The 11,027-nt window shown below is 43.2% G+C and overlaps 1 long non-coding RNA gene across 1 annotated transcript; it reads left to right on the forward strand.

Moving 5' to 3' along the window:
- Nucleotides 1-530: 530 nt before the first annotated feature.
- On the forward strand, nt 531-7,987 carry LOC109201916 (uncharacterized). Its single transcript, XR_002061844.2, has 3 exons — nt 531-1,851; nt 2,257-2,359; nt 2,441-7,987. It is a non-coding gene; the product is annotated as an uncharacterized LOC109201916 (long non-coding RNA).
- Nucleotides 7,988-11,027: the final 3,040 nt, after the last annotated feature.

The following is an 11,027-nucleotide window of genomic DNA, read 5'->3' on the forward strand; positions in this document are numbered from 1 at the left end:
AAAGAGGGAGGCTAATGAGAGAACCAGCAGTCTGCATGGTCCGTCAGGCAGGCCTAAAACCACAGCAGTCCAGCGGTTAATCTCTCCCTCCCTCTCCTGTCTCCACCAAAATGGAAGCAGAAACTGGCAGCAGCAGCGGCGGAGGTGGTGGTGATGGTGGTTGTTGGGCCCTGACGGCACTTACATTCCTCTTGCACAGACAGGTGGTGGGGTTGTTTAATAAATACAGGATTTGGAGGGGGTCAGCGAAGGAGGGGAGAGTCAAAGGGCATCACAGACTGTAAACAGCAGAGCTGAACAGCCATAATGCTGCTACTGCTTTTCTGGGGAAACAAAAGCCGACTCTACTCATAACTCCTTGTTAATGACTAACCCTATCTAAACACTTCTGTGGAATGACTGACTACACATGGTTCGCTTTATTAAGTGTTGCTCAAGGTCTAATAATAAGCAGTTTAAAAAGTAAACTTCACAGTGGAGTGACTCAAAAGTAGTTTCCACAGAAGCTGAGCATTTTAGCTGTCGTCTTTAGAAGAGTTTCATCTCTGTCTCCTCTTACTTTCTACTAGTTTAACTAGTTATTCAGCACTTGATACAGTTTCAGGTGTTGCTAAAATTGCCTTCAGCACCCGTATGTAAATTACTTCTGATTTAGCATTTCACCAATCCAGCAATTTTTAACAAGAGGTCAGCACTGTTGCCTCTCAGCAAGAAGAGTACTGCACTGGCAGCCTATTGAATGTTATAAATACAGATAATATTACTGTTAATGTTATTTGTGATAGAATAACATCAATCTATAATCCCGTTTGATTGTGAAATTACTGGAGGTGGAAAGGCTGGGCCTATTAATTATACTGGAGTGGGATAGAAACTGATGCCTTGTTCTTGCTTTCTTGTCATGTTTTTTCCTCATAAATAAGCTTTTCAGTGTCACCTTCAGGTGATGGAAACTTTTGATAAGGTTTGTGAATAACTGGTGGCTGTGCTGTTAAAAACAATATAACAGAGGCGTCCATGTAGGAAGCAAATAGCTAATCATGCATCTCTTTGAGCTGAAGCTGACGGCTGGTAGCAGTCATTCCAGGCTCTGGTTGCCTAGGTAACCCCCTAATGCATTTGCGACCCTGTCATATCTCAGTCAAAGGGTGCCTGTGCTCTCATTGGCAGTAGTTTCAGTCAACTCTGGGCCCGCCCACTTCAAGTCGCCAGCAGTTATTTTTGCCTGCATTCAGTGGAAGTTGCTGAATGTCTTTGACTTTAGTGTGTGTGCAGCTTCTAACAGGCTTCACAATTACTTGCATGTGGGTGGGGTGGTGGCCACCCCTGACCTCTCTGTGGTTCAGTCCCTGTATGTAACAAAAATAAGTAGAGCTCCACAGCTGGACAACACAGCTGGGCTCGATCATATCTCTACTATAAGATAACTATAATTCTTATGATACATTTACTTATTTTCATGTTTTTAAAAAACAATGCATCCTGCTTCTCTGATGTTATTTCATTCTCAGAGGAGAAAAGCTTTGGTTAACATGCCGTGATGCCCGCTCAATCATCCAGGTACGGAAAATTCCAGGTTGATTCCGTTCATTCTGTACGCGTTTTCAGTGGAAGAAACGTGTCATCACTAACCCAGGTTCCTTCTTCAGTCTCAGCTGACTGCAGGTTTATCCAGCTCATTATGCAGTAGAGTTGCATGATGAACAAAACTAGAACCACTGAACAACTAGAACAATGAGGAGTGGGCTCTGTTTTTTTGATCATCAGAGAACGTCATTCCTTTTTCCCATAAATGACTCCCTGCTTAAACCAGCATTCCTTCCCTGTCCAGGATCAGCTTAACAGTTAAAGGTCGGTTTCCATTTTTGAAAGTTTTTTTTCAGAATTTCAAGGCTTTTATTGATTATTTACCTTCTTATTTTTATTTTTTTCCCAACTCTCACTATAGATTAGCCACACATATACAATGTCTATTCATTTTTATTTGTTAGATAGAGATTTTATCTGCTCTGGTGTGGTCAGTGTTGATCCATACAAACATTGTTCTTGTCTTCATTTTTATGAAATGTGTGCTGGCTGTTGTGCAACAAAAAACGCTGCTTAAAGCCACATCTAACCACAAAGATAAAAGCTATAACTTTACAAAAAAAAAAAAAAGGCCTCACTAAGAACAATATAGCGGTAAAAACTCCCTCCTTCCTTTCTTGTAACCTTTTATCTCACCTGCACTTTGGTGACTTTCACACTTATTCACAGTTAAGAATCAGTTGGCGGTTTCCCATCCATTACTGCATCAGTAGCAGTTAAAGCTTTGTGATGCTTTCGGTGCACCCACATTCATGAGCCAACTGCACCTCAGGTGAACTTGTACCTTAACCTCAAACTTTCAGGATGTCAGTTGGTGTTCTTGCATGTCAAAAGTTTTTTTTTTTTTTTTCAGGCTGCTGTAGGTGGCAAGCAGAGCATGCAGAGGTTTAAAGTAAAAGAGGACCTCACAGGAGTTCGAGTGTTTGTTTACCCTCTTGCTATCATGATAAACACTGCTAACATGGCTACTGTTTCATCCGCGTGCAGAGACTTGTCTTTCCACCGCAACTAATGCAGAGTGTGTCAGAGGGCGCATTGGTAGGTTAGGTTAAGCTGTCAGACAATAATAAAACAAGAAAATCAAAACATCATGTGACCGCTTGACTGCACCTTTAACGTCAGCGATGACTCCGTGATTACGGGACTCGGTGAATCTTCTGGTTTTTCCAACATCAGCGTTAACGACACGAAGATTTAGTCCAATTAACGTAAATCGGACTCAATCCTCTAAACACAAAGTTGCTAAGGCTGCTTTGAACCAGCACCTCTGAGGTGGAGAAAACTTTGAGCCAGTGCTTTTTGAGTGTGTGTGTGTGTGACGGATCAGAAAGACTGGGGCTTTCCGGTGAGCAGTACTCCACTGTTGCCATTTACGGCCAGAATGGTGCCCATGTGTATCAGAGGGCCGCCACATCACAGCCACCCTCCTGCCCAAGTCTTTGTGATCTTCGCCGCAGCGTGCGAGCTTGCCTGTGTTTCTGCACGCGCTTTTTCCTTCCTCTGAATCCCCCTTCCCCACCACCACCCCCCTTAACCACATAGATGACAGGACAAGCGGGAAGAGGGATGATTATTTCATATGGAGCAGGAGGGGAATCCCACATCCTGCAATTTTATCTTCTTGTCTCTCTGAGGGACCTCAGAAAAATATGATAAGACCACTACAAACAAAAAGAAAAGAGAAAAAAAACCAAGGGGGGCCAAGAAGCCATAAGTGACAACACTGCTTCTTTGACACCGGGCACATGCGGCTAAATGTGAAGGATGAAAGCGAAAAAAAGCTGATAAACTGTTGATCAGACTACGGCACACTTGTGCACACTTCCTTTACTCTAGACTGTATGTCAAAAGTCACTTCCTAGAGTTGAGTCACTCATTTAGGATGACAGCTGCTGGTAGACCGCTGCGACCGCGTCCACTGCCCTTTCTTTTGCATCGCCAAATCTCTTGCTATCGCTCTTCCTCAGCACTGCAGTTCCTCTGCGCACACTCCTCGGTTAAAGCAGGCGTGACGCACATCATTGACAATTTCAAAAGCTTCTGTGCAAGTAGTAGCTGCGCAGCGATCTCTCCACTTAATTCATCCAGGACATTTATGTGTACAGTGAATATGTCTCTTGGAAACAGCCCCGGAGGAGCAGGGCTTTTGTATCCCACATCACTGATGGAAATGATTAAGTATATTGGAGTGTAATTCCACCCCCCTTGGTCTGGCTCTTAAAATAGTGGAATAGAGGGGAGGGCGGCTGGCCTGCGCACATGTTTGAATTCCTCTGATTGGAGCAGAGAAGCAATTTCTTATTAGGCTGCTGATGTTGGCTCGTGACTCCAGCAGCAGGCCTTCCTTGTGGGGGGAGAGAGAAGCATGGCATCGTTGACTCAAGAGGCCCCTCGGTTTAAAACCCTCTTTGCTACTTGTGCTGCCAGTCTGTGGTTTCTCAGACTGATTTCAAAAGCATTCCTTGCTCTGAAATTTAAACATAAACATGTGAAAATATGCCTGCAAACTCATATCACACAACAAAAGAGGCGCTAACTTCAAGCTCTATGTTTTGATCGGCTCAGCGGCTCTGAAGTTTAATTTTACGCTTCGAGTTTATATAAAGTATACAACAATGCTGCAACTAGTGTGATATTTATCATGCTAATAAGCCACACATGTCTGGAACACTGCAGCACCCCCGGATGTTGTTTTCCCTGAAGGCTGGCAGGAAATGATGCATGAACAGGTGAAACACTTTAAGAGAAGCAGGGGTTACGCACAGAACATATACATCAACACACTATGACTTCCAGCCCTGTAATTAGGACTTCTGCAGGAAGACGAGGTGTTAAAGCAAAAACGACAGAAAAGGCTATAATAAAAACAAATGCTTCTCTGCCATTTTTGACTGTGGAAGCTGCTAACAAACAGAGATGCAGAGAGCTTTTCAACACGAGAAACTAATCTGTCCCGCTGAGGTTAACCAGACAAGACAAAATTGGCCATAACCACACTGCAAATGTTAAAACTCTTATTTTTTCACTTCCAAGCAAATAAGACCGAATTGAGAACTGAGTGAAGGTGCAGAAAACCTAAAAAACTATATCTAATACCTTTAAAAAATTAAAAATGACAAAAAATCCCACCAGCAGATAAAACTAGATCATCACAGGGCTCTGAGTTTTTGATGCTGCCTCTAATACTACGTTTCAGCAGATCCACATAACCTCAAAAGCTGTTTGTTTCTGAAGTGGCCTGGATCTGCCCTTGAGATCCACGAAGATGAGCAATAATTCTCGCAACCCTGTTCTTACCAAGACTGTGTCACCGATTTCAAAAGACTTGACCTCTGTTGCAACTATAAAGTAACGGCAGCTTACATTCTATAACTTCCGATCAGAGGATACAGCTGCTGCTGAAATAAGGCGCATCCTGATTATTTACAGCATCACGTGACAGGAGGATAAATAAACTGCAGAAAGGCTTGTCAACATAATGCAAAAAAAAAAAAAAAAGCACACCAACTACCATGTCATCTGATTTAAGAGTCCTGTGATGATCTTTGGGGCCCCGCGGCTGTGAATTGTCAGACTAGCTGCATGTCACAAGTTCAAGACCAGCTATGCTTCATAAACTACCCCGAGAGAGACCAAATCGGTTGCACTGTCATTAGGATTTAATCACATGCTTCAACAGCAAACAAGTGACTGCCTTTGACTGAGGTCACACTCCAAATTGGTAACTCTTAAATTTGCCAGGAAAATAATAGTAAGAACTATCTTTTGCTGCATGCACACACATTAAAAAAAATAACTGAGTCCAACAGATGTGCTCATAGATAAGGGGGAAAATGACTCATTAACTGAAACTAATAACGCATGAAACGGCGTTATCTGATGTGATTCATATGTTTTTTAACTAATGAAAAATCCTCACAAGTTCATTAGTGCATGGGAGTGCATCTTGTATTGCATCAGTTGAAGTCCTCTTTAGCCAAAACTTTTAACTTTATTAGACTTTTTTAAAATGATTTTGCTTAACCAAATAAATGTATTTGGACAGAAGGGTTGTGTAAATGCTGGCTGCCATCAGGGTTTTCTTTATCCTCACGCCACGTGCATATTTGAATAACGGGTAAAGTTTTCATCAACTGTGAAAAGAGAAACAGAATGCAAATCCAGATTTGAGCCAAGTATCTGTAATTAAAGTTAGAGCTGTCAAACACAGTTTCAGAAATGGGTGATGAACTCAATTTGACCAGGTGCACTTTTGGAGGGATGGTCTGATGAGAATGTAACACCAAGTGTGTCTGGCCTCTGTGCTGAGCAGCACCGCTGCCAAACTTGAATTACAATTAAACTGAGTCCAGAGTTGACCCCCCCTCCCCCCCCTCGAGTTCAGAATAAGCTCGCCGCTGTGTGACAGATGTTTTTGATAGCTTTCTTTTGCAAACCGCAGCCTTAACGTACCCCAGATGAACACCTCTCCCCCACTCTCTTCTCCAACATATTGCAAATCCCACCTCCAAAACTGCTAACTTTAAAAAAACTCATGGATTTCGCTCACACTATGTGAGCACACTATGTATGTATGTACACTAGGATTTGCTCCCAGCTCTGGATGAGCACCAGTCTGCCTGCAGTCTTCGCCCTGCCAACGGCTGATCCCAGAGAACAGCCGTTAATCTGAGAGGGAACATCGAGAACGTCTCCTTTTAATTATCAGAAAACTCCAGCCGGGTTGGATAATGGATTCCAAATGCTGAGCTAAGGCAGAAGTGGGTGAAGCATTGGAGGAGGTGGCCACGGATGGAGAAGTGGATCAGAAGGAAGGGGGGGGACGGGTGACTCCTTCTCAGGTTCTGACCTTTGGCTGGCCCCCCTCCTGCTCGTGTGCTCTGCTACAGATTGAGACCAGATTGACTGTGTTAGGCCAGGAGATGACTGAGTGACAGAGCCCAGCACACAGTCCAGTGCAGCTATCTTCCTCCCGGGGGATATCTTTCAGGCCTGCTGATACCTTATCCGCTCCAGAGATTTCTAACTCATGCTGATATTATGCAGCGCCATCAAAAGAAAGTGTAGCATGAGTAGCAGCGCTGGAACTAGCAATTCTCTGTGTCCCCTAACTGACAAAAGCTTCCTTCAGGATCCGCACCCCTTCAGCATTTATCTTCATAGAAATAGCTGAATGAATTAGAAGCATAATCTCTTGTGTGCTGTTCCTCCTCGCTATTCCCAGGACATGCTGGGGGGTTCGACAAAGACAAAGAGAGATCTTACGGCCCGAGAGCTTAAAACCAAAGGAAAAAATAACAGAATCACACAAAAACAAAACACAAGCTAATCATCGTGGCTCCAAACACATCGCACATACATTCGCACGCATGGACTACAAGACCACCCCTGAGAGCTGACCTGGCCTTGCCCCCAACCGCTCAGCGCTGGCGTGTGTCCAGAACAAACTGGGCCTCTCCGTAGGGAACAGTGGAGGCCTGAGGCCGCGCTGCTTAGCAGGCGCCGAGGGGGCGGCAGGCTGCCAGTGGTCAGTCCCTGGCGGAGCTTCTGGGAACCGTGTCACACTCGCACCACCTCACGGCGTCGTTGCCGGGTGAGGAGGTCAAGGAAGAACAGCACTCCTACGACCAAGCAGCTGGAAGCACTGTCATGGATGAGCTCATTTTGGCCGGCGTCCAAACAAGAGGCGAGCCAGACCCCTGAAGTTTGAGCTGTCTCCATGAAGTCACTCTTCAAGAGCACAGAGCAGCAGCAGCAGGACAACCTCTGAAGACAGGCTCACAAACACAGAGAATAACTGAGGTTCATTCAAGGCCAGAACGATAACAGGAAGAGGAGTTACATCTGAACTGGAGCGGGGCTGAAACTGCTTGCCTCAAGACCAAGAACCACATGGAAGGCTGACATCGGTGAGATGGAAAGGACTGGCAAAGGGAACCCCCAAAACAACAAAAAAAACCAGCTTCAACAGATGTGATCAGAATAAAGAGCAGAGACAGAGTTAAGATTTGTGGCACAGCTTCACCAACTTCCATGTTGCAGGAAGATGATAAGATCTCAAGAAGTTAAAGCTCTAGCAGCACATGCAGTATATATAACAACTTCACTGCCCTACCAGTGCACTTCAGCTTGCGGCCAGGAACAATGACCGACTCTAAACCGCAAGATCAAAGCCCATCCTTGTTAGTGCGTCAATGACCAATGTGCATGTTGGTCTTTGTGATTGTCTGTTTTGTATTTTTTCGGCCCTGTAATTATCCTACTTAAAATGCTGCCTGTAATATGTTTTATGGTTATGATGAAGGCCATAAGCCGAAACTTTTTGGCCAGCCAATAAAACTGTTGTATGCACTAAATGTGTTAATGGGTCTTTAGCTTCAATAAAGAGTGAGAGAGCAAAAAAGCTTTTCTTTCAAGGCTAAATTTAGTCTTGTCTTCATACTCATAACCAAGCAACTATGAATACACAACAAATCTTATCTGACAGAAAAACCTTGACAATTCTAAGTGACGTTAAGTAAGCAAGCCTGAACTTCTTTCATTAAACAAACAGTGGATGGAGGACATCGCTCAGAAGGCAACAAGAAACTCTCAGCAGTCTCTTGATATCATTTTAACCCAAACAACATATGTGACTTACAAGCTCCTGACTTGCACTTTTAGGCAATAAGAGAAGAACAGTAACTGTCCTTCACTGCTCACAGGTCAGATAAGTACAGTTGAACAATAAACACAGTTCTTTGTGAGGATGCAAGTGCGCAGAAATGCTGCACACGCACTACAAATGGTGAATGTGGAATCTGGAAGGTGCTGGAGCCGATAACAGCTGTCAGCCTCCTCCAGGTCAGCAGCGATAAGGAAGGAAGGCTAATTGGATGGTGCATGCTCTAACAAGGGCGGTCAGTATTCAGAAGACACGAGCCTGGGGAACTCTTTCACATGCTACTGAATAAGCTGGTCACACTTTAAAAAAACCAAGAGTCCATTATTCAAGCAAATAAATGAAAATTATATGGAAAAAAATCTATAAGATAATGTTTTCTAACTAACAACTGAGGAAATTAAAAATACCACCTTTCCGTTCCATTAGCCAAATTATCTACAAGCACATGTAAGCATTGTCGATATAAAAACACACACCACCCATTAACCTGTGGTCTACAAAAAGGACACAGGCTTAGCAATTAAGCCACATTCCCAAACGTATCCAACTGCCTCCATGTCCAAATGACTATAATTCCAAACAACGTGGTAATTTCCTCGGCAGAGAGCGCATGCCTGGTGTGCTGCTGATTATGGCTTTTTGAAAACGTATAAAGATGGTGGTTTCCTGGAGGGAGACCGCATCAGCTGTCATATTCATAATTATAGCATTTCTGCTATTTCTATCAATCTTATGATTATCGTATATCTGCTATTTCTATCAGTCATATAATTAGGTCTTCTGTCATTTCTACCTAAACTTCACTTCTGCAGTTTCCTAAAGTTTTCTTAAAGTTCACGATCCATGGCTTTTATGACATTTGGGACAGTGCTTCCTTTTTTTTTTTCCACAAGCAAGAACAGAATTTTTCTGATTGTGCAGGACGACGTGGCTGAGCACACAGTTTGGAGGATATTGCTGAACAGAAAGCAAAAATAAAGGAAGAAAAGCATTTTTGTTTTTTAGTCTACAATTTAGACTTGTGCGCATGGGGGATTGTGGATATACCGGACAAAGGATGTTGACTATGGAGTTGCCAGGCAGGAGGAAAATAAGAAGTCCACAGAGGAGGTTCATGGATGAGGTGAAAGAAGACATGCGGTGGGTTGGGTTGATAGAAAAGGATGTTAGGGATAAGACAATCCAATGTGGCGACCCTTAAAGGAAGCAAGCGAAAGAAGAAGAAGCAGCTTAGAAAATAAAAGAACTATCACTTCTAGTTAAGCAAATTCCATCTCAATGTATGTATTTATAATAGATTAAAGGTTGTTCTGGAGGCTTGAACTTAAAAGAACACTACTTGCGACAGTGGCTTCATGAATTTAGGCCCTTTACAGCCTGCCCTTCACTAATGAAGCTGACTAACAAGCAGGAGGAGGATTGTTGCTCCCTCACCAGGTGTTAAGGCCATATACACAAGGACCCAGCAGGAAAAACACCTGGGAATAATAAACTTTAGCACCATCTCAGGGCTGGGACACACTGAAAGCACAGTAAAAGCTTTATCCATAGAACATATAATATAGTAGATAGTTAAAATGCATAAATGCCAAAATTAGAGCCATGAATCTCCAGATTAAATGGCTTCTGCCGCGTGGTGGTTATGTGGTTATTAGGCCACTGATGGCAACAGTATAAATCAATAAGCAGAACTGTTTTATGGGATTACTGGATTTACAAGATTTTTTTTTAAACCATTAAATATGACATTTAATATTCTATGTATTGTACTGCAGTAGTAATATAAAATCAATTACCCGTACTATGATGTCAGGTTCAATCCACGCTGCGATGGCTAAGAGAAGTACATGCTTGTACTGAAAGACATTTATATGCCGTCCAGTTCCTTTTACCCCAGAAAAGTACTGAGCAGGTCAAGAAACCAAATGAATAAACAAAAGGTTATCCAGAGGGCAATTAGTGTAACACTCGCCTCTGTGTTCACCACAGTTGAGTCATTGATTGTGAGAGGGGAAGTGAATTTTGATTATACATGCTTCTGTGATGTTGATAGCAATCACTGGATCATGAGGTAAATTAGAAACACACTGTTTTCTTTAAGCAATAACAAGTGTTCAAACAGAGCCTGACATTACTGATGAGGAAAAAAAAAAGCGCACAACGCCCTCACACTGTCCTCCCGCAGGGAACAGCGACATGACACACAGAAAGAGAAAAGAAAAGAAGGGGGCTGAGGAGCGATCGAATTCTTATCTACGTTAGGGAAATTCTGCGATGATCTGGTGATGTTTATATTTAACCATTTATGAGTAACTCGGGGAGACTTTCAGGCAGACTACTAAGCCACGTTACATATAGACACACCTAAAAACTGCTATCCTGTCCACTCTAAGCAAACTGCTTTGGATAAAACCTCATGATAACCTGAACAGCGGAAAGTGCACAGGAGCTCTTTCTTAATGTCGCAGCAAACTGAATCGACGAGGAAGACGCCTCCCTCCCCTCTCCACTCCTCTAAAAAAAGGCCACCATTGTATGTGAAGAATTACCATGGATACTGCCGGTGCACTGTAAGCCTTTTAGAATTATTAGCATTCCTCTCTACCCTGAGCACTGTAGCAAAGCCGCTCGCTTTACGGTCAATCCGCCTTGAGAGAAACAACATTTCTTTCATTAGCAACTACAGGAATTTCCATCTGGCTGGGAATTAATTAAAGTCGAATTATGGCTGCGGCAATATTGGCCTACTCAGACAAACTCAACAACGCCCGTGGAG

The sequence above is a fragment of the Oreochromis niloticus genome, linkage group LG4, assembly GCF_001858045.2.
Source record: "Oreochromis niloticus isolate F11D_XX linkage group LG4, O_niloticus_UMD_NMBU, whole genome shotgun sequence".
Taxonomy (NCBI): Eukaryota; Metazoa; Chordata; class Actinopteri; order Cichliformes; family Cichlidae; genus Oreochromis; species Oreochromis niloticus.